Here is a 25,700-nt window from a genome sequence, read left to right on the forward strand (position 1 = left end):
GCAACACACCTCAGCATGGATGGCAATCGAGTTCTTTTCGCAACCGAACCAGAACCTTCCTTATTCCTTTGCACGTGCGCTAGAGATAGAAAGAAAAGCAGAAAAACCATAGAAGATTTTAGAAAAATGATCCTCCATAATTCTTAATGTCATTTATAATGACAAAACCTGATTCATTTCCTGTAACAAGACGTTGAAACTCAATCCCAAACTGAAAATGCTTATTCCATATTAAAGAATTCAAAATTAAACTATCAGCTTTCGGTTTACATCCCTTTTTACAGTTACAATTCTTTTCTTTTCATAATAATGGCTTCAGAACCAAGAAAGACAATCAGAAAATGCACTTCCAAAGATGAAACTTTCCAAAACTCCAAAAAAATATCGACTTTTCTCCATTAAAAGGCCAGAATAAAGCTCATTTAAAACTCAGATTTTTGAAAAAAAACTTGCACAAAGGAATGAAAAAACCATTCCATATCTTCCAAATTTGATTCCCTCCTCTTTATAGCCGACTGGCTCTCCCTTTAAAATTGACTTTCTTTTCCTCCCTCTACTCTATCTCCCGTAATCTTTCTACTCTAAACACTGACTCCCTATATATAAGGAATATGAAATGTCCCTATCCAAGAATAGGAAACCGTTTCAAAAATCGTGAATATTCCTACTGCCAACTATCTATCATTTTTCAGAATATGATTGGATTGTAAAATCATTGGACACTAAAAACTATGACGTAAAGAAAACTAACTCCACTAAAACAAACACACGTGGTCCTAGGTGGCTATATCTAGAGAGCTGATCGAACTGCTACTCTAGGTATGCCACCACATGTAGGACGTTATTGAAAACATTTAAATTTAAAACACACACAAAACATAAACATTACTTATCACATTTTCCGCTCTGCTACTACAACAACATATGATGCATGACTACTACTAGGATTTTCTCCAAAAAAAGAAATTCATGTTGTCATAAAAACTATTGTCTAGTAACATCCTAGCAAATCTCATCCCTCTAAAAATCTAATGATGTCTGTATATGTCAGATCCCAATTGTGACGGTCGCAAATAACACATTACATATCTTCCTAGAATGTTCTTGATAGGAAGAGATCCCCTGTTTTAAAATAAGACAAATCAGAGTCAATCCATTTAAAAGTTAGATATACAAATATAGGTGGCACACAGTCTATTAGAAACTTAAGCTTCCACTCTACTTACCAAACATTAGAGTTACAGTTGTTGTTCCAGTTATCGCCCATCACAAAAACATAGCCATGAGGCACATGCTGCAAATGGATATAACATGAAATGTAGAGATTTTAGTTAACTTGTTTATTGATCATGTAATCAATGAATAACAAAAGGATATGTGATGTGTGAAACCTCTATCTTTATGGAAGACATTCACACAATCAGCAAGGTTGGATTTTTAATCAGTTCAATGTTTGGTTTGATATGAAATTTCAAAGTCTGGAAGGAATTACTCTAGTAAGAAGCAGAATTCTGATTTGCTTGAGAATATCCACAATCAGAATCAGAACTACAAGGTTCTAGTGATGAATCTTTTGGTCCATCCAAGCTATATGGTGAAAAACTTGTATAGATGTCATAGATAAGCAGCAGCATCCACTGCAATGTCATAGATGTCTGAGTAAACAATAGTTGATCCTGGCAGTGAGCTCTCCAAGTTGGAGAGAGCAGGTGCCAAGTTTCTGTTGAAGTAAAGTGATGCATCATTTATTCTTACATTGCATGGCCTCCTTGGCATAGCAAGAAATGTTCTATTTTAAGGTGAACATCCCAAGATCAACAACCCTACTACTATGAACTTTCTGGCTCCAACATTGTACAGATCCTAGCATGGTTACTATTAACATTTCCTATATTGAAGAAATAACTAGCACCCCAATCAGCATTCCCTGCAACCAAGTAGTAAAGCACATTGCTTACAATACTCGAAGCACGCTTTGCCCCAACAACAGTTTTTATTCGAGATGTTTGCCTTGAATGCCTACAAAGGTTCATACATTAATAAAAATCCAACAATAATACATGCATGTATCATATCCCTGTTGGATTCATGCATAGAATTAGATAAAAGCACTGTACTATTGTAAATATAGAATTGAGTATTTTTAATATTGTATACCTTGTTATAATCCTCCAACCAGACCTCCTGTTCACATGCAAATATCCATTTTTCAACTTTCTCAAGGATTTCCTTCCTGCTAAATGCCTCATCTTTAGTCAAAGCAATCTGTTCTTCAACAGTTTCAAGAAGTACTGATGGATCAACCAACCCTGAAAACATTAAGAGATGAAACCAAAATCACATCAGTTGTCTGAGTGAAAATAGAAATCTATGGTTATATTCTAACATAAGAAGCAAAACAAGCAGTGCCAAAAATTTACCAGAATCCAGGGAGGCAATTTCTTCATCCATAGCAATATTACTTTTTGAAAAAAGATGAGTTCTTCTACAAATTTCATCCAAATCTGTTCGCTTCTTTAGAACAAGTTCCTTCATCTTGCTTCCTTTCAGCTCCTCTAGCCTTGCAACCTCTGCTTCAACCTACAGAATCATAATCATATTACATATACAAAAAGAAAAAGTAAGCTTACATGCACAAGAATGACATCAATATCTACAAACATCAGATTGGATATAGGTCAACCTACATACATTTTCAATGAATTCCTCTGACAAAGAATTGGGAGAGCAAATTTCATGCTCTGAAGCTACAATATTACAAGTAACACTCTGGAACATCAGTTTCTCTTCAACAAGTGTGTCCATTAAATTCCAGAGTTCAAGCATAGTAGTAGCCAAATCTTGAAGCTGTAAACATCCTCAGTAGAAGAGTTTTAGCACTGACACAGATCACAAAACAAACAACTTGCACAAAACAATACAACAAAATAAAATAAGTTGTGCAATTAAAAAAAATGGCCTATAAAAGAACTTACCTTTTGCATTCTATTTATTTTTCCTTCTCGCAATCTATGAATTGTCATTGCTAGTCTTTCAATAGTATCATCACTAATGCTCTTTGACTATTCTGACTCATCCAAGCTTGGATGCACTTCTTTCACAGTGTATGAGAAATCTATGCCAAAGACCGAGCATAATTCATGAAGGGTATTGCAATACTCAATTACTTTGAACAAGCGATTATTCTGGGGTAAAAACAACAGAGAGTGAGAACAAGGAAATCTGGAACAGAGACAATGAATGTAATAAAGGTATCAGGACACATTAAATGAAATGATGTGGTAATCAAGAGGAAGTTTATAATAAATTAAGACAAAGCACAAGTAGGTTGACATATATAGTTTAAGAAATGGTATTTTGAGACATCTTATGTTACTGGCCATCAAAATTCATCAAATGTTAGCAAAAAATAAATGAAAAACAATTAGTCTAGCGTCTAAAAAAAAGCCCCTCATAAATGAAAAATAGACATCAATGACAACTACCTCATAATATGTTTTCAAGCTAGAATCAGATTAGAATAACTGGGGTCACATATTAGAATTTGATATGCAATCTAGAGAATAAATATTTTAAAAGGATCTCTACATATAAAACAAGACTTCAAACATTCAGTAAGATGGGAGAGTGAACAAGGCATTAAGATTAAAGCAACGTGTCGCTGAAAATTAGGGAACTGTGAATTAACAGTAGGAAAAAATGATTGAACTAAAGTGATTACAATTGATCTCATGAGTAATAATATTACCCCATACTTGCAAACAATAATTCTATATCACAGATTGGCCATTGGATTGAAGAAAGTCTGAATCCCTTAAAATCGCTGACATAACATAACAAAGCCTAGATGTTTGAGCAAAATATGAAATGAACCAATCATAAAATCCTTACCTTCTCCTCTTGAAGTGCTTGGAGTTGACTCTGGTATTCTTCAAGCTTTCTTACAAATAAATCGCTATAGTCTACACTAACAGCAGAAGGATTAAGCTGCATATATCCAGTAATTTCATTTGAAATCCTTCGAATTTGTGTCTTAACATCCACAATCTACTTAATCCTGTCTTCCTTTCTCCGTCGTATTTCTTCCAAGTGTGGAGTAATAGCTTTGAGTTGTTCCTTCAAGCTGCCTGGCTTTCTTTCTCCCTACATAATCAAAGTGTGTGCACATGTTCCGCTTCAAAATTTTGACATAAAAGGTAATGATACAAAGACTTATAAATTCCATTAAGCCAGAGTGGTTTGAAGAGTCTCTCATAATGTGTTTAGGAGATTGTTTATCTATAATAATTAAGTAAGAAACATTTTACTGAATCTTACAGCGAGTTATTACTGAACCTGCTTAAGCAGAGGGTGATCTCCAAGCGCTGAAATTATGGAAGCAAGCTCTGATTCATAATCTGCTATCATCTGATGAAGTTGAGCCCTCGATCAGTTCACTTGATCCACTTTGTGTGTGTATACCTCCAAACACCCTTGTTCGAGCTGAAGCAACATTTTATTTCTTTCATCATCCGGTTCCCCTATTTCATCCCATATCAACTGAAATCAACCAACTGCTAGTTAATATTTCACCCAAATCTCTTTCAAGCTATTAAAACATTATGATTCATAAGCATCATTATGTTATCATCATCACAGATATCATTAATACCCAAAAAAATAAACCCATGTAAATCTGCAAATTCTTTTATCAGAAACATATTTTGGCTGAAAGGAAATAGACTCAAAAAGTTAAAAGAAATTCAGCAAGGCCAACAGACTTTAAGATACAATTCCCCAGTGGGAAAACCAGCATGAATTCAACTAAAATAAGAACACAATTTATCCATTTTGTTAACAAAAAGAAAGAATCTCATATAAAACAATTTTACCTGCAACTCGTATAGAAGAGAACCACAAGTTGTTTCCAAATGGTACAGCTGATCCTATTGCATGCTTGACATTTTGAATACGCTACTAGGTGATTCCAAACTATTCTGTATCCGCCAACAATAGAAGATTTATTAGATCAAGAATTTATGTAAAATAGATTTAAACATTTGTAAAATATGAAACCCTATTTAATTTGATTTCCATGAAAAGATGCTTATTTTCAGGCCCAGACTTTGGGGTCTAGGAAAGATAAATGCTTGGTAATATTAATTTGTTGCCAAATACTTGCATATTTCTAATTCATTATCTATAGCTTAAAACATGAATACATCTACTAAACAAAATACAAATCACTCAACAAATTTGAATGTGGTAGAAGAGTGATCAACAACATAGTGAATCGAGTTTATAGGTTTTTGGCATTCACGACACTTGCTGGTTTGAGAAGAGATTCAAAAGGAGGCCTGGGTAAGGATGCATTTCAACAGCAAGAAAGAATGAAGACATGATGCATGCATCACTTTGATGAAAATACTGGCAACGAATAACATGCAAACATATGCTTATTTTATAAACTTCAATGAAATCTATTTTCTCGTGATCAACTCAAAAGACTGCAAGACATCACTCAAGGCATTTGCATCATGATCTTAGCCAAATTATAGGAAGTCATTGTAATCAAATTACTTTCTTTCAATATAATGGGAGGAATCTCCTTTCACAACAATTCACCAAAAACAAAAAACTCAAAACATGTAGAAAATAAAAAGTAGAGAATGCCATTTAAAGAACTTTTTCAGTGTGTTGAAGAAAGCTGGTAGGCAATACGGTACAAAACTAGATTAAACATATACATACCATTCTAATCTCAAACAAGACATCCACTGAATTGTTATCCTATCTTAAAACAAAATCAAGATTCATGAAACTACCAATTTAAAAGGTTCATAGTGCATTCTATCCATTAAGCAAAGTGCAACTTGAGATAAAATTGTTCGAAAAGTAACCTTCCAGAACACATGTAAAGTGAAACGTACACTTTCTGCCAATTTTGGATTAGGGATGTTCTACTTCTAGATGAAGAGGTTTTGCAATTCTAAAATAAAACTATAGCTCCAAAATCAATGACAATTTTTCTATTTATAGTGTTACTGCTGCCACAAACATAGGAAATATACATAAGAATATGCCCACTATTTAGAAACATCAAGACAGTAAGACATGAGATCTTGAAGGGAAAAGAAGAGGAGGTTCATAGAATTAAAATTACAATTAATGAAAAAAATTATTTTGGCATATATGTGAAAAAGGTAAACTCGCACAGTCTAAGCCAAGGATAAATTCCATTTTAATTTCAAGCTAGGCTTAAAATGCATTCACCAAGCACAAATGATTAAATAATATCTAGAGCAATTCTTGATCTATTTCTCTAAATTTAAGCTCCTTCTAAACATAATATAGAAACTCTAACAAAAAGCTATTTAACTATTAGAAGTTATAGTCTTTTGATAGACAGAACTAGCACCTTCAGGCGTTGGCTACCTTGTGGTAGATAACTGTCATGCTTGACCCAAGAAAAAAAATCTAGGTGGGATGCAAATTTAGCATGACATTCACCTTGAATTTTATCACAATGGAAGCCAAGTTCCTGCAGTCAACCAACAGTAATATCAGAATGATACAGTATCTTCGCATAATGCAAACAACTTTAGGATAACGATTTACTGGAGATGAAAACTTATAAGTAGCCAAACACAATTTAAAAAATCACTTTGATAGGGTCCAGGTGAGAAATTTCAAAACCTTCTCCTATTTGAAAACATAAATTAAACTTGAATTTTAAACTATATTAGTTTTCATGAATAAGGGGACTAGGTAAATAGCATTAGAGTGCTAGTCTCAAATAACAATCAACTGGAAATGATATAGGAAGAGTTGTTCCTAGAGGAAGAGAATAAAATAAATCAAAAGAGAGAAATATACATACAACATTTTAAGTTTTAATTTTAATTTTAATTCTATCCAAACATAGGAAAAGTTAATTCTAAAGCTCACACAAGTCCTAACTAAAAATATTTTTTGTAAAATAGACTTAATTAATGGGGTTGTGAGATTGAAGCCTAAGAAGCATCAATGCATTCAGACCTGGACAAATCAGGTAAGAAAAGAGTAAAACATTCTAACCATAATTGCAAAACTTGTTTAGTACTCACAAGCCGGATTGCTACGTGAGTTGTTATTAAATTCATGGTGATTCTTTCCTATAAAACTGATTTGGTAGTAGGGAAAAACACAATTTTTGTGCGAATACTTTTCCAAATCCACATTAAAACCTTTTTTTGCCTACAGTTTTTAAGAAAAACACTATTTTTCACTTCATTTCCAAACACAATTGGCAACTTAGTGTAATTAATCTTTCATATTTTACTTCATTTATTAATTTAAGTTATCTTGGCCATGCATTTCATATTTTATATTTCAGTATGTCAGCAACAAAGGGTTTTTTATCAAAAAAAGTATGAATAATATTTTGTCACATGCTTGTCCTAAGGTCAAATGGGATAAGTAATGGAATATACTTCTTTATACATAAGAACATAACAAACACTAATCTATTAAATAAAGAAATATCAACTTTCATGAATTTAAGATATTAAAATCTCAATTCTTATAATTTCAATTTCAATACATTACTTACTTACAAATAATTTGTTTACTTTTAAATACTTTATAGAAATTTTTAACTCCGTTCAAAGTAAGAGATGCTTCTAACATGCACCATCCAATTTCAAATTTGAAATTGGGTAGCCATTATTCTTCCCATAAAATATGATTTCTATCAACTTTTAGTAGTTACTAAATTTGAATATAAAATCAAATGTCAATATGATGCTTCCACATGTCAATTTCTAAGCTAAAACATGATTTCATAATGTTTTCCCCACTCAATCTATTGCTCAAAATTTTAGATCTTAAACTATAAGAAACCCACGAAAAGAGAAGCTCAGTGTAACCATGTGATTAGTTCAAATCATACTTTAAAATATAGAATACCTTTTATAAATTGCAGGCCATGTAAACCTTGACATTCCAACTAATAAGTCAAAATCATTCTTCTCCATTGACAGAGCTTTCTATGTCTGGTCTTTTGGTTGGTTGTCAAAATAGTGGTTCTCCATTCTTATTTACAAATATATTTCTTCTTAGCTGTGATGTCAGCCCATAGCTAAGCAGAATCTCTGTAAATAAGAAAAATGTTTCCATCCATTCTCTGTTATCTATATAAAAGAGTGGTAGGTTTGCTAAACTCTTAAGACCCACATTTCTGGCTACATCATCATTCTATTCAACTTGTCTCTACCAATGGATGAAAAGAAGAATAAGGCATGTTTCACTGAAACACTCTTTTAACATTACCATATACATTGTTCGACCCATATTTTGTAGACAATGAAGTTGATTAAATGATGTTGCTTGGTTTTTTGTATGTGCAGTATTCATGGACGAAGTTGGTTGCCAGGAAATGGCTAAATATAAAGTCAAAACCTAAAAAGTTTCAAGCTGATGGATTTATTGAAGGTAATCCCATTCTCACAAGGAAGAATGTGCACCTAATTTTTTTAACTGTGGTTCAGTTTGTCCTTGTTTTGGATGTTCATGGTCGTATTGCACTATTGCTTTTACTTTTGAAAACTTTCTAGCTTGCTTCAATGAAGTGTAGTTTATCCTAAGATATTTCAAATTTCTCAAGGAGACCTCTAATACTACAGATCAGTGCTCTTAAAAAAAGTTAATTTTTCTAGTTTAAGGTCAAATATTTTGGTGCTCAAATCACTCTTTTGAAAACAATGATAAGTTGGGTGTTAATTTGATAACTTACGAAAAGACATCAACTCATTGGGAAACACTCTTTCCTGTCTTTGCATTGCTGTCAATTGTTATTAGATTTTCTAATGAGGGGAAGTCTATTTAGTGGCCAAGTAGAATTCAAGTTTTCAAGGTTTCATACTTGATACAAATAAAAATGATAAGTTGGTACAATTAGATTTTGTATTAATCAACATTTTGAATCAGGTTCCATGATCCTATTTGTATATCTGAATTAGCACAGCTGTAATTCTTACTACTTTTCTCGAACATGATAGAAAATTTGGTGACCAGACCTACATATGACACACTAGAAAGACATGAGCCATATATGTCTTAGGATACAAATGTGCAAGATCTAAGGTATATCACTCATTAAAGTGGATTCAGATAAATTCAGCTGAGATTTGATAAGGTGTTACTGTTTTGCCACTGCCTATAAAATATTTTCTTCTAAAACATTGAGCTATCAATTTAACCCATGTTGCATTTGAAGAAAAATATGACTTCAATTTGTTTTTTTGGGGTTGCAGGGTATTTGTGGGAACATGGAATGTAGGAGGTGAAGTGCCCCACAGTGGCCTCAATTTGGGTAAAAACAATATCCTCTCATCTAATTCCAATCAGTTGTATCAATAGAAAACGTGTTTACTCTTCTTTTTCTAGTCAATTGGGTTTCAATTCATGGGTAAGTCATTTTGTTAGGTGCATACAGGTAATCCTGTTCCTGTTGGGCCAGGGTGATTCCTCCTTTGGCTGAGTGTTCATCCAATCTTTTGATTTGCTTGGAAGTGGCCCTTGATCAACTATCTTCTAGAGATTATCAAGTGGCATCTCATCTCACTCTCTTTAATTGCAGGTGTAGTATAACAACTGTGCCTATGTAGTGTGCATTTGAGGTCTAAAAATAAATAGCTTTCATTTTACTTTTTTCAGTTTGATTACCCCAACATGCCAGTTAGTCGATTTTACTATATGCTGGCCATCAACAGCTAACAATAAACAAATCAAATACAAACTTCACAAGCATAGATAGCAACTGCCAAAAGAATGAATTTCTTGGATAAAAACTTGAGTTAGACTAATCAAAAGCTTGGTGTCTAAACAAAAAAGATATCATGAATGAAGTGTATATTGAGAAATGTTGGCAATAGGAGTTGTATTAAATGTAATTAGCTTGCTGTCAATTAGTTTCAATTAGGAACAACAGCTTTGTCCTAAATAATATTTTGTTGCATTTTTTCTACTGTTCATTTTTATAGTTTAAAAAATACTTGCTCAAACTTAGAAAATTATAGATTGCACCAGCAAAACTAATTTCTCAATCTCAAAATCTGAACCTTTTTCACAAAAACTTAGAATCTGAGCATTCATTATAATGATAGAGCAACTAATAAATTATGAAATTCCATGAACCTTAAGTAGTGTCTTCCATAATGGTAATCTTAGTCACATAAAGCCATCAATTTGTGGATAAAAAGGAAAAAGCTAAAAGTCATGGTAATACTCTTAAAAAATGATAGAAACATCACTGATTAAGGCTTCACAATCCCTGAATCCCATATTTTACAAAACCTCTCTTTCAAAAGTAAAGGATCCATTTAATTGCATTTAGTTACTACGTCATATACATACATAACTAAAACTTTCAAAAGATACTTATTTGAACATTTAATTATTAGTCTATTTATGCTTAATGCATTTGTTATCAAAATTAATTATTTTTATATAACTTATAATTTATATATAATGAATATATTTATATAATTAAAAATCAACTAACTAATTGTTCTCTCCAAACCACTGAAAGTGAAAGATATTCATCAAACATCAAAAAAGAAGTCTTCCAATGAAATTTTCATTTATTGATATTGATATTATCTCCTCTTAGAGAAGATGTTATATTCCTTAGTTTTAACCCCCTTTTTTGGATATCTCAATTGTTTTTGCAAGTTTTAGGAAATTGTGCCATTAAATGCTGGGAACATATTGGGTATAGAAGAAAATGGTCCTGCTACAAAATAGTTAGCCCTTATTCGCCATACATTGAACAAAGATAGAAATCAAAGCATCAGTTTTACATTTTGTAGAAAGGATTGGTCAATATCTTCAGAGGATCAAATTTACAGTTTTGATTCTGATTTTGAGGGTTCTCAAGGGCATAATAATTTTGCTCCATCTGGGTCACTTTCATCAGAAGATGAAAGTTCATTCAATGGGAGAGATTCACCATATTCTGTTTACTGTAGCCCAATCTCATACAGTTCTTAATCAAAAAGATCCTCATCCAACTTGGGTGAGATGAATTACAACTTTAATTCAAGTGGGCCAAATTATTACTTGGCAGCTAGCAAATAGATGGTTGGCATTTTTCTGTGTGTTTGGGTGCGTAGTGATCTGAGAAAACATGTCAGAGATATAAAAGTTTCTTGTGTTGGTTGTGGGCTAATGGGCTACCTTGGAAACAAGGTATAATTAGAAAACTTGTTTCATGTTTTCCACACTATTCAAATGAACTAGTATTGTAGGGAATAGTTCATTTCAAGATTTTAAAAGTTGTTCAATATTCTTGTATCTAAGATTACTCATACTCCAGAGGAATACCTATTTAACAGATATTTTACTTGTTTACAGGGCTCTGTTTCGATCGGCATGCTATTCAATTAGACAAGCTTCTGCTTTGTTTGTAGCCATTTGACATCAGGAGAGAAAGAAGGTGATGAGATATTGAGGAATTCTGATGTGAGGGAGATAATGAAGAAGACCCACTTTTGCCAAACAAACAAGATTCTCTCACAAAAAACCCCAGAGAGAATTTTGGAGCATGAGTAGGTTTTAATATTGTATCCTTATACTCCCAAATAGATATTGAATAACTCAATACCATTAAATTTTTAAAGAAAAATCAAATGAGAAAACTTCATATGAGATCTTACAATTATCTATAAAAATTTATGACAAAGGTTTAGGTAATATGTTGTCTATCTGATTTGGTTCTATATTTTCTTTCCTTTTGCAGTCGAATTATTTGGCTTGGAGATTTGAATTATTGTCTTGCACTCCATTATTCTAACAGTAAACATCTCATGGGAGAGAACAACTTGGAAACTCTATTCGAAAAAGATTAGGTAGATACATAATCTATGGCATTGGATTGAAATGCCAGGGTTTGGATTAATTTTATGACCCAAATCATAAAAAAATCATTCTTAATGAATAATTCTATTGAACATTCATAGATGTGCTAAGATTTTATTGAAACTTTTTTTCAAAATTCTTTTTCTCAGTATATTCAGTGGGATCTGAATATCCAAGGGCATGCAGTAAGGTGTCTTAGACTTGGCTCCTACTCATGGCCATGATGGATTTGATTCGAGGCAAATCTTTCTAACCCAAACTATGGTCTTCGAGCACCAATATTTAAACAGGAGTTAACAAAAAGAAAACAAACTTTGAAAAATAAACTATAGGTTGGGGGTCTCCTCAATAGGGGAGGAGAAGAGCTCAAGATCATTTATCTACTCAAAAAATTAAAAATATTGGCAGAGAGATTAGGTGGAGGATTCATCAGAATGAGAGGGAATCACGAGATCATGAAAAATGGAAGGAGATTACAGGTTTGCAACCTAATTCCTAATTCTGTAGGTTTCATTATGTGTGATTGTTTATCATTTAGTTCATAACCTCTGCTTTTCCTTAGGTCATGACTCTGTGACTAATTGCTATTGATTAGAGGTTTTATGCTTGACTTGGAATTTCAGGTTTATGGCTTCACATCACTAATTGTGTGGCTGGGTAGAATAGCTTTTTATGGTGGTGGTTCAAGACGGGGGACGCAGAAGAGATTGCAGAGGCATCACTATCTAGTAGGGCCTGGTCAGTAGTAGCAGATACAAAGGAGGTTTCAGCAGTTCATGTTTTCATTGTTGAACACACAAGACTTGATATCCATGGTCGCTGCAGGATAAGTTGAATGATAGCAGCGATGGGTATCATATCTTTGGGGGGACACCCTTATATCATCTAATATTTCCTATCTGCATTCCAGTTTTCCATTCTTCCGATAGCACTCATATACTCGAAGTAGAGTCATGAAATTTGACATATTTTACTCTATGCATTTGGAATGTTATCCCTAAATGAAACTGATATTATGTGCCCATTCTTCCTCCCCAAAATTTAAAGGCATCTATCAGTTCATTGGAAGAAACAGAAGTTTGAAGCTTAAAAAATGACAAACTAGGGCACGCCCACGGCTTCCACTGTTACAGCAAGTCATTCTTCCTCAATACTCCACCAATTGATCTCAAATCAAAATGAAAATAGATGAATGAAGACAAGAGAAACTTGCAAAGAGCATATACTGACGTTTCACAGTGAGGAAAAATCTTTCTGAGGCATTCAGAAGAGCGAAAACCATTTTTGCATGCAGCTCCTACGCATGGGAAAATGCATAACAATGAAATAGTGAAATCCCTTTTTCAGTTTAACATTATGAAGCCTGTGTTGGTCAAAATTTTGACCAACACGGAAATGGATTAAAAAAAAAAGATGTTTTTCCTTCCATATTTCGACCAATCTAAAACATTTTAATAGATGGTCGAAAATTTTGGTCGAAAAATAGGGTCAAATGTACTAGTGATGAGAAAATTGAAGGTATATTCCCCCTCTTCATAAAATGATAACTTTTCTAATTTTGTGAACAATAACATCCTCATTGATATCCCTCCTTCTAAAGGGGCATTTACATGGACCAATAAGTGACAAGAATTTCACCAAATTACTAGAGACTTGATAGGTTTCTTATTTCTCATGATTGATTCCTTTCAAATATTAATATTAATTCAGAAATCATCACTTTGGTTGCTTTAGATAATTTTTCCATTTCTCTATGTATTGAATCTAAGGGGAGTCCCAGTGGTAGTAAAACATTTTTTAAGTTTAAGCATATGTGGTTTAGGCACTTGGATTTCTTGTCACTGCTCAACCAATGTTGTCTGCTCCTTTTGTCAAGGAATCTAGAATGTATCAGCTTCACATGAAGCTTAGATAGGGTTTACACAGCTACCTAGAGCTAACGGAGTAGACAGTTTGATCCCACAATGAAAGGTGAGAAAGATTTGGCAGTTGGCAACTTTGTACTAGCCAACATTGCAAGTTTTAACATCACCTGAGATGGCGTTGTAAAATAAAAACATAATGTGATCTCCAAAAAGTGAGAGAGGTTATTGTAGGTCTCTGCAACATGGTCCTATAGGAACTATAATTGCATCCATACCTCGCATGACCTCTGAGATATGCCCCATCAAAGATCGCAGCCCTATGGGATTTAGTGACCCTTGGGGACATTTTGGTTCGGCATGCCCGAGAATGTTTGAGCACTGAAGGGGATAGGATGAGGTTGAGGATAGGGTTTACTTGGCCACCCGGTGCTAATGGAATAGATAGTTTGATCCCACGATGAAAGGTGAGAGAGATTTGGTAGTTGGCAACTTTGTACCAGCCAACATTGCAAGTTTCAGCATCACCCGAGATGGCATTGTAAAATGAAAATGGAATGTGATATCCAAAAAGTGAGAGAGGTTATTGTAGGTCTCTACAATGCAGTCCTGTAGGAACTAGAATCGTATCCATACCTCGCACAAGCTCTGAGATATGCCCTGTCAAAGATCGCAGCCCTATGGAATTTAGTGACCCTTGGGGACATTTTTGTTCGGCGTGCCAGAGAATGTTCCAGCGCTGACGGGGCTAGGACAAGGTTGAGGATAGGGTTTACTCAGCCACTCAAAGCTAACAGAGCTGATAGTTCAATCCCACAATGAAAGGTGAGAGAGATTTGGCAATTGGCAACTTTGTACTAGCCAACACTACAAGTTTCAGCATCACCCGAGATGGCGTTGTAAAAAGAAAATGGAATGTGATCACCAAAAAGTAAGAGAGGTTATTGTAGGTCTCTATAACATAGTCCTATAGGAACTAGAATCATAACCATGCCTTACATGAGCTCCGAGATATGCCCAGTCAAATATCGCAGCCCTATGGGATTTAGTCACCCTTGGGGACATTTTGGTTCGGCGTGCCCGAGAATGTTTGAGTGCTGAAGGGGGTAGGAAAAGGTTGAGGATAGGGTTTACCTGGCCACTTGGAGCTAACAGAGCTAACAATTTGATCCCATGATGAAAGGTGAGAGATATTTGGTAGTTGGCAACTTTGTACTAGCCAACACTGCAAGTTTCAGCATCACCTAAGATGGCATTGTAAAATGAAAATTAAATGTGATCTCTGAAAAGAGAGAGAGGTTATTGTAGTTTTCTACAACACAGTCCTGTAGGAACTAGAATCACATCCATACCTCGCACGAGCTCTGAGATATGCCTCGTCAAAGATCGCAGCCCTATGGGATTTAGTGACCCTTGGGGACATTTTGGTTCGGCATGCCCGAGAATGTTTGAGGGCTAAAGGGGGTAGGCCAAGGTTGAGGATAGGGTTTACTAGGCCACTCAGAGCTAATGGAGCTGACCATTTGATCCCATGAAGAAAGGTGAGAGAGATTTGGCAGTTGGCAACTTTGTACTAGCCAACACTGCAAGTTTCAGCATCACCCGAGATGGTGTTGTAAAATGAAAATAGAATGTGATCTCCAAAAAGTGAGAGAGGTTATTGTAGGTCTCTACAACACGGTCCTGTAGGAACTAGAATCGTATCCATACCTTGCACGAGCTCTGAGATATGCCCCATCAAAAATCGTAGCCCTATGGGATTTAGTGACCCATGGGGAAATTTTTGGTTTGGCATGCCCGAGAATGTTCGAGTGCTGAAGGGGGTAGGAAAAAGTTGAGGATAGGGTTTACCTAGACACCCAAAGCTAACAGAGCTGACAGTTTGATCCTACGATGAAAGGTGAGAGAGATTTGGTAGTTGGCAACTTTGTACTAGCCAACACTGCAAGTTTCAGCATCACCCAAGATGGTGTTGTAAAATGAAAATAGAATGTGATCTCCAAAAAGTGAGAGAGCTTATTTTAGGTCTCTACAAAATGGTCCTATAGGAACTAGAATTGCAACCATACCTTGCATGAGCTCTAAGATATGCCCTGTCAAAGAACGCAACCTTATGGGATTTAGTGACCCTTGGGGACATTTTGGTTCGGCGCGCCCGAGAATGTTCAAGCTCTGAAGGGGGTAGGAAAAGGTTGAGGATAGGGTTTACTCAGCCACCTAGAGCTAACAAAGATGACAGTTCGATCCCACGATGAAAGGTGAGAGAGATTTGGCAGTTGGCAACTTTGTACTAGCCAACACTGCAAGTTTCAACATCACCCGAGATGGCATTGTAAAATGAAAACAGAACGTGATCTCCAAAAAGTGAGAGAGGTTATTGTAGGTCTCTACAACATGGTCCTATAGGAACTAGAATCACATCCATACCTTGCATGAGCTTTGAGATATGCCTCGTCAAAGACCACAGCCCTATGGGATTTAGTGACCCTTCGGGACATTTTGGTTCGGCGTGCCCGAGAATGTTCAAGCGATGAAGGGGGTAGGACAAGGTTGAGGATAGGGTTTACCTGGCCACTCCGAGCTAATAGAGCTGACAGTTCGATCCCATGGCGAAAGGTTAGAGAGATTTGGCAGTTGGCAACTTTGTACCAACCAACACAGCAAGTTTCAGCATCACCTGAGATGACATTGTAAAATGAAAACATAATGTGATCTCCAAAAAGAGAGAGAGGTTATTGTAGGTCTTTACAACATGGTCCTATATGAACTAGAATCGCATCCATACATCACACGAGCTCTAGGATATGCCCCGTCAAAGATCGTAGCCCTCTAGCATTTAGTGACCCTTGGGGACATTCTGGTTCGGCGTGCCCAATAACGTTGGAGCGCTGAAGCAGATTGGACAAGGTTGAGGATAGGGTTTACCTTGCCACTCGGAGCTAATGGAGTAGACAGTTCAATCCCACGACCTTTTTTCCACTAAGTTGCAAATTTGAGCAACTTTTACAACTTTCAACAATGCAACTTTGCACAAAAAGTGCAATTTTTACATTTTTCAATTGATTCCAATTTTATGACTTAAAAAAGGTTCAGCAACAGTAAAACCTTAGAGGAATATAGGAATATAGATAGTTTTATGGTTATTTCCTAAAAGTTGCTAAATTGTTGCAAAAGGTTCTAATGCAACTTTGCAATTTTTGCATTGATGACATTTGGGTGCATTATGCATTTTGGCTTGGAGGGTATGGAAATTGAAAGGTGTTGATGGGAACATGCTAGATAGGGTAGAAAAAACCTATTAAAGCCTAAAAACATCTTAGAGTTGACTGTTTGTAGGATTTACCCATCAGGAACTAGAAGGGTCACTTGGCACATTGTTACAAAGTTGCTCATTTTGGGTTGTTACTTTGGTCCATCACCCTATCCTCTACATCAAGATTGATCCTAGGTTATGGGTGGATAGAAAAGACCTATAAAGGTATTAAATAATGTAATAAGGCTATTGAAGCCTCTAAAAGATGTAAAAGGCACTAAAAGTACAATATAAGCTTAATCAATGGGCTTAATCAAGTCGTGTAAAGGATCCAAAGGGAGGTTTTATTTGGTTTTGAGAGTCTAAATGAGTTTAAAACCTCATTCCCACATGTGGGAGTTAAGTTTGGGTAGTCGAAATTGATTGCTTCAAAGGTGGATTTAGTGTTTTCTCTAAACAAGAGTTTCATTTTACATTGGAAGTCATCTAATATAACAAAAGTGAAGGTGTTTGAACCATTTTGGGATTCTAGAAATGTTGCAAAATAAGATTTCTAGAAAGCCCTAGGGTAAAGGGGCTAGAAAGGAGGGTATGCAAACTCGCCTAGGGCTTCTTGGGGAAAAAAAAAACCTCTGCAAAACAAGACCAAAATACATATTTACATTGTTTATACAATCTATTACTTGATTCTGAAAGGCCATCATTGTTCCACCATTGTAATTCAAGTTATAGAGGTTTCTTTGTTGATTTCTTTGTACAGAGTAGTGAACTGGCAACTTTAAAAAGATTTTTCAAACTAGTAAGGAAACTGATAAAAAAAGCTCCTAATCTTTACCAAAGAATCTACATTCCATACACTATTAAACCACATGAAAAAAATAACCCTATCAATCCATTAAAGGTGTGGATGAAGGGTGAAATCATAAAATTGTCATCAAAATGCTTAGTTTGCTCTTCATTCCAATGCCAAAATTCGTACAAAAGCATGTGCCAACCCTCAAACTGACTTGGACTTGGATGTGCTTATTTAGTTTAATGGTTTGAATCTATTCCTAAAACAAGTCATTTTCTGAATGTTTATTACTTCTTGGGGATCTAGTTTGACTCTTCAAATCATTGGTATCAAATCTAGTAGATCTATTGAGGGGTGCAAAATTAGTTACTTGTCTTGTAGATTGTTATATTGAGAAGATGCCTCCAAAAAAAATATACAGAAGGAGATACAAGATCTGATATAAGCTACTAATATAATGGATAGAGAGTTGAGGAAACAAAGAGACTAAGATGCAATAAGGTAAAGAGAAGTGAGACAAGTAAGCAAGTAAAATGCAACCATCTCGGAAATCTTGGAAGCTTTGGAAAGGATTCCTACAAGGGATATGCATGAAGAACAAGAAAGTGATGCTTAAGCACTTGAGAATCCTCATGGAGAGGATGGAGGGGACTTAGATCTTGAAGAAAGAAGGATGATAAGGTTGTTGAAGATATTTCAATGTTGTAGAAGAAAGACAATAACTGATTTCCATATCTATCATGGCAAGATAGATAGTGAAGAGGTTTTGTGGTTGATAGATTCCCAAGAGAACTATTATAATTATGGAGATATAAGTGAAGTAAAATAAGGTAAATCTATGCAAAACATATCTAAGAGGGACAACATTGACATGGTGGAGTACTGTAATGGAAAAGAGGTTTTGTAAGGGTGGAACAAACATGACCAAATGGTGAAGGATGTGCCTCTTCCATCAAATAATACAATCCAAAAATAGAGGATAAGGAATAACTTGAAAGAATAGGAGATGGATTTGATGACCTACATAGAGGAATTTCACAAGTTGAGCATAAGAGGTGGATTAGAGCATAAAGATGAAAATGTTGCAAGGTATCTTAATGGGCTCATATAAAACTTGCAAAATGGGATTACCTTGATTTTTCCTAAGACGCTTAGAGATAGTTTCCAATTGGCTATAAGTGCATAAGATATGGTCAATAGGAAGAAAGAGAGACAATAAGGTGGTAGAGGAAATGCAAATAGAGGAAGGGGAAGAAAAACCAATAATATGGGAAGAAATGATGGTTTAGTTTCATATGAAATGGTGAACAATTTATATTTGGAATGGTCACCACACAATAGGTTGTATCGAGCATCACATGTAAGTAGTGATGATTTTCTTAAAAGATAGATGACTATGAGCATCACATGTATAGAGCATCTCCATTAAAATATGTTTTCTCGTGTAAACTTGTGAGGAATAGTTGGTCCTAATTCAGTTGTGTGTCAATATTAGGAATGTGACAATTAATGCTACAACCTCATCATATGTCACCATAGTCCAAGTTCTTCTTGATGGGAGTATCATAAGTTCATTGTTAGATGGATATGCCAAATGTGGAAGAATTAAAAGGAATATATGTTGATTGATTGAATATAAAACCAAACATGTGGAATATGATTATACAAATTACAAATTATAAGACTATGCCTTTCATGATAGTCACATTTTCATATTGGCAAATGAAGAATGACTTTTGGAACAAACATAATAAATACTTCCAAATACAAATGAAGCCAATGTATTGTATTATAAGCTCGAATGGTAAAGACCAAGCCCAAACATTTATTAAGGTGTAGCATTTATAATTGTCAGGTTCATGCGAAGAAGTCATCGTTCATATTCTAATTGTTGTGTAATTTGATGATAAGAAGAATACAATGATATAGAGGTTGATAGTGACTTAAAACTTTACAAAATGCAATAAATGATAATTTTACATTGAGGGGGGAGTAATAATGAATGCTTCATTCTCATTGTTTGACAAACTCTTATATAAAGAGGGAGTAGATAGTTGATATGGTTTAGTCTTCTTTCAAGAATCTTAGTCTACAATTCCAGGCATAAGATGATTAGCATACAATGGTACTTGAACAAAGAACACTAATAACTATTGAGGATGTGAATTGATAATACCATTTCATAGATGATTTTGGCATCTCACCCTTTATCACTTGTGCATCAACTTTATTAGCCCTCTTCTTTGGTGACCTACAAATGAAGAATTAGCACAGTAAAAAATCTAAGATAAGATTAAAAAAATGGGTCCTATTAAAGAATCTAATATAAATTCAAATAATGTATCTAGATTCTAAAAAAATCAAAATTAAATCTCATCACTTACACATCATAACAATACGGTCCACCTTAGTCATGTGATAGTCTTGGGGAAGAGGTTGTAACATTGAATTTGGATCCAATTGATCCCTTTTTCTCTCTCTCTCCCAATTCAATCTAATGAGCCAACTGGATCTGCTTGACATTTTAATGTCTCAAGTATTGCCTCATGGTCTGACTCATGAACTTTTGAAAGAATCTCATTATGTGGTTTTCCACTGTATTTTATCAAGTGGACATTTGATGCGACAACAAGGTTTGAATAATGAAGAATCTTCCTCTCTAGTTGCCAATCCTCGAATAACCACAAGTTAGGATTCTTCATAGGGTATCGTCTAAGCCATGTGCCTATTACAACCACCACATTGACATGGTACTCTAAACCTTCACCATCTATAACCGAGTGATCCAATTTTTTTTTGGCTTCAACACAATGACACAAATAATAATTTGTCCCTTCTTCATTGTCTTTAGGTGCAATAACAACAAAGACATGGCCTGCAGTGACAAATGTACAAAATGTGGTCATTAATTCAAAAAATATTTGGGTAAAAGTTATAAAGTTACATATTGAAATTACAAAGATATATATATATATATATATATATATATATATATATATATATATATATATATATATATATATATATATATATATATATATATATATATATATATATATATATATATATATATATATTACCAGGTTGCACTAGATCTGACAAGTGGTCAAAGTCAATAGATGAATCTATCTCTACCATTTTCAGTGCTTGTGGGGGATGATAGGTGTCAATTGGATCCAAAACCTGTATATCCCATTTGTCCACCCATTCAGTTGACTCATAATCATCCCAATTTTCCTCTACACATGATGGACAATAGCATGCCATTTTTCCTGTGTGGATACTCCATGAACATGCATCAAAGCTTCTAAAAGAGTGTAACTCACTAGATCTTGTTAGTGTGCAACAATCTTGATATGGTGCAATGTTAGTATTATCTATCAACCAAAAAAATCTACGAACTGTAGACTCACCTTCCTTACCTGGACCCATTGTAGTGTTACACCATTGGAGGATGGATTTTGCATCTATCAATATTGCTCCATCTTTGTACTTTAGTTCTTCATGAGCCAAGGCTCTTTTAATGCATGTGCCTGCACCATCGTGCTCTCCCTTACCATGACCAGCCTCTGTGAAATTCCACATATATTGAATTCTACACAACCTGTGCATCCTACTCAACCAATAGAACATCCGTGCATTCTTGAATTGAGATGCACAATTGTTTGACCAAATAATGTGTTGACAATATGATATGCCCCTGTTAGCCAAATCTCCATAGAATAGTTGAAAACAACCATGTACAAACTCCGTAGAATGTGATCGATCATCGTTGATGTAAAAATGGTACTCCCTCAAAATCTTCTTGTCATCCTCTGTACTTGTAGGTGAATGCATGAATGTTATGTGAACAAATATGGAAACCTATTAAGATGTATAATAATTTGCTTGCACCTCATTTTGTGGTTGTAGTGTGTAGTTCTCTACAAAATCTACAACTGAAACAATGGTATCCAATGGAAATGTATCCTTGCACAACTTGAATTGTAAATCGAACCATCGAGCTCTATGGGTATGCCTTGCATACTCGTAAATAATCTTTTCACAAAAAGTCTTCATGAACTCATACACTGGAATCTTTTCAATAACTAAATCACATCTTTTACCATGTTTCCCATCTTTTAGAGCATATGTCACTATCTTGAATTTTCCATAATCTACTATTTCATTTCCAATTGCATGTGTACTATCCATATGTTGACAAGTTGATAAAAGTTGCAAAGAACCAAAAAATAAGCACGTACCATCTAAGAATGATGTCTTGTAAAATTTTTGGGCGTCCCCTATTTCACATAAAATATTGGATATGAATTCCCTTGAAGATCTTGGTGGCTCTTTTATGTCACAATCCTGCAAAACAAACTGAGAATGCAAAACTATGCATATGTGCCTAAAAACATCAAAATGGTTAGAAAATTAAATATGTATCCTACAACAACAAGTTGTTCTTGTGTGATTTATTTTCACATAAAAAGGTTTACCCATCTCAAAAAATCTTTGACTTATTCGAATTTGAGGATACATACCAATAAATTTTGCAAAAAATTGTGTTTGAGTTGAGTCCAAAAAATGTTTCGCATGTGGCTCACGATTTCGGATACCAATCCTCCTTCTTACAACATCTCTTTGATTAGGAGAAACACGTGTTATTTTTTCAAAAATCTTCTATCAATGATTTCAAGGCTTCACTAATTTCTTTATCCTTTCATGGTAGTCTACCGCTAAATGTCCATAACTCATTTTTTGTTGGATCTTCTAATGTCTCACACCTTAGCATGGCTCTCCTTAAGGTACCTCTACCAATTTTTAATATTTTGCTTGTCTTTCTCATGAGTCAAGCTTTCTCCATTTGGCTACTTACTATTGTTGATGTGATTACTCATCTTGTGATATTACTATCTTTGGTGCATGATTTAGAACCCACTTTGTCATAAGCACTCGTTAGATTCTTTACAATATTTCTTTTTATTTGAATCATCCATCATTCTTAACCCAAGAATCCTCATGATAGGCCTAAATTTCAAATTTCTCATCATTTCAACAAATAATTGGCATTGACCTGTAATATTTAATTCTTCAAAAAATAATCTCCACATCTGATTAACTTTTTTTTGACAAGTACGCTTGCTAATCTTGTCAGGCATTGATTTCAAAATGTTAATATCAATATCAATCAAATATTTTGGTTTTCTAAAATGAATTCTAGAAGGTGTTCTAATCTCTTCAATTCTCTCAACATTTGGAACATCAATATAAGGTTGAGTGTATTGCGTACCTTGAACCAAAGATGGTGTGCATTGGAAATAAAATGTAAAAGATGGAATATCACCTACTTGATGTGTTGATGTTGTGCTTTCAACATGACATGATGGAGTGTGTATATCATCGGATCTATAAATTAGTGTCTCTTCAACATGAGAGGATGATATGACTTCAACATTGGAAGATGGTGTAGTGGATGATATGACTCCTACATTCAAAGATGGTGTAGCAGACGATATGAATCCAACATTGGAGGATGGCGTAGCTTCACAATTCAATTGTCTTCTTGAGCGTAACAATCTCATTCGTTCTCTTTCTCTTTCTAATTCTTCCTCCTTGTTTATTTGTACTAGTGGTTCTTGATCCTCTTCGAAAGTCAATTCTTCATCATTGCTTTGCAATTTTCTTTGTTCATGTAGTAATTCCATTTTATCTCTTTTAATTGTCAAATCTCTCTCCCTATCTGCATTTGTTTGAATCTTTGGTTTCTTCCTTGGCATGATGATGATTTCTACATGTCAAATTATTCAAACATTTGAATTACTTAAAATGTGTAAATTACAAATTATTCAATTACATATAAAAATTATAATTATTTGAAGGAATACACAATATATATCAAACGACTTGTCAAATTTCTAACCATTTTGAAATAACATTTCATTCAAACATACAATTTTCAATGAATTCACTATATATTACATAACATATCAAATTATAATCAAATTTGTATCTATATATTGACAAACAATATTTAAAATGGATTGCACTAACCTTTTCTATTAAAGGAATATTCAAAAATTCTTCAAATCATGTATCCAATGATTGAATTTGGTGTTTGCTTGCTTCAAAAAGTGTTGAAATAGTGTTTGCTATGTTGAAACCCGTGTTTTCTGTTGGAATAACAGAGAGCATAATAGACCAAAAGTTAAAAATGGATGAAATGGGCCCCAAGGTTGGGTTTTGACCATTTTTTTGTGATTTGAGATAGTGCGTATGCACTATAGTGCATACGCACTATCTCAAAACACATCACTCCCCATCCTCCCTACTCTCTATCCTCCCTACTTTCTCCCATCCCCTCCCTCTCTCTCTTCCTACTCTCTCCCATCCTTTACTCTCTCTCACTCTCCCTCTCCCACCACCTACTCTCTCTACCTCTCTCACCCCCTCTCCTCTCCCATCCCCAGATCTTTAGATCTCTCACACACACTCTTATTCCCCCTATCTCTCTCCCTCTCCCTCTCCTACCACCTAATTTCTCTCCCCCATCCATTACTCTCTCTCTTCTCTCCCATCCCCTACTTTGTCTCTCTTACACACATTCCCATTCCCCCTCTCTCTCACCCTCTCCCACCACCTACTTTCTCTCCCCCATTGTCGTACTCTCTCTACCACCCCCTACTCTCTCACACTCAAACTACTACTACCTATTATCTCTCGCTCTCAAGTTCTCTCTCTCCCTCTCTACTCTCTCTCTCTCTCTCTCCAATCTTGTACAAGCTCTCTCTACCTGTCCCACTCTCTCTCCCACTGCCTACTTTCCCTCCCCCATCCCCTGCTCTCTCTCTTGTCTCCCATCCCCTACTCTCTCACACTCTCACACTCTCCCACACGCCCTACTCTCTTTCTCCTCTCCCACCCCCTACTCTCTCACACTCTCACTCTCTCCCATCCCCTACTCTATCTCTCTTACACATACACCCTCATCCCCCCTCTCTCTTTCCCTCTCCCACTGCCTACTTTCTCTCCCCCATCATTATACTCTCTCTATCTCTGCAACTGCCTACTCTCACACTCTCACACTCTCTCCCATCCCCTACTCTGTCTCTCTTACAAACACACTCCCATCCCCCCTCTCTCTTTTCCTCTCCCATTGCCTACTTTCTCTCCCCCATCGTCGTACTCTCTCTCTCTGACACCCCCTACTCTCACACTCTCACACTTTCTCCCATCCCCTGCTCTGTCTCTCTTACACACAGACTCCCATCCCCTCTCTCTCTTTTCCTCTCCCACCGCCTACTTTCTCTCCCCCATCATTGTACTCTCTCTTTGCCACCCCCTACTTTCACACTTTCACACTCTCTCCCATCCCCTACTCTCTCACTTTCATAGATACACACATTCTTATCCCGCCACTCTTCTTCTTCTCTCTGATCCCCTACTCTCTACATCTGTGACACACACTCCCATCCCCGCTATTTCTCTCCCTCTCCCTCTCCCTCTTCCACTCCCTCTCCTACTACCTACTATCTATCTCTCTCAAGTTCTCTTTCTTCCTCTCTCTCTCTCTCTCTCTCTCTCTCTCTCTCTCTCTCTCTCTCTCTCTCTCCCATCCCTTACTCTCACTCTCTCTCCCATCCCCTACTACTTTCTCTCAAACTCTCACACTCTCTCCCATCCTTTACTCTATCTCTCTTATAAATAAATACACATTCTCATTCCCCCCCCCCGTCTCTCTCTCGCAATCCTTATCCCATTGCCTACTCTCTCCCATCCCCTACTCTATCTCTCTTAAATGCTTCCATTCTACCTCTCTCTCCCTTCCACTCCCTATCCCACCACCTACTATCTCTCTCTCTCTCTCTCTCTCACTCTCTCCCTCTCTCTCCCATCCCTCTACCATTGCCTACTATCTCTATCTCTCTCTCCC

The 25,700-nt window shown here is 35.5% G+C and overlaps 2 pseudogenes; one reads left to right on the forward strand and one right to left on the reverse strand.

Moving 5' to 3' along the window:
• Positions 1–1,028: 1,028 nt before the first annotated feature.
• On the reverse strand, positions 1,029–4,943 carry LOC149549680 (65-kDa microtubule-associated protein 3-like; annotated as a pseudogene).
• A 7,389-nt stretch (positions 4,944–12,332) lies between these two features.
• Positions 12,333–25,700, forward strand: part of LOC149549681 (cysteine-rich receptor-like protein kinase 8) — a 52,613-nt pseudogene continuing 39,245 nt past the window's right edge.

The sequence above is a fragment of the Cupressus sempervirens genome, chromosome 7, assembly GCF_028749045.1.
Source record: "Cupressus sempervirens isolate cs-2001-9-10 chromosome 7, ASM2874904v1, whole genome shotgun sequence".
Lineage (NCBI taxonomy): Eukaryota > Viridiplantae > Streptophyta > Pinopsida > Cupressales > Cupressaceae > Cupressus > Cupressus sempervirens.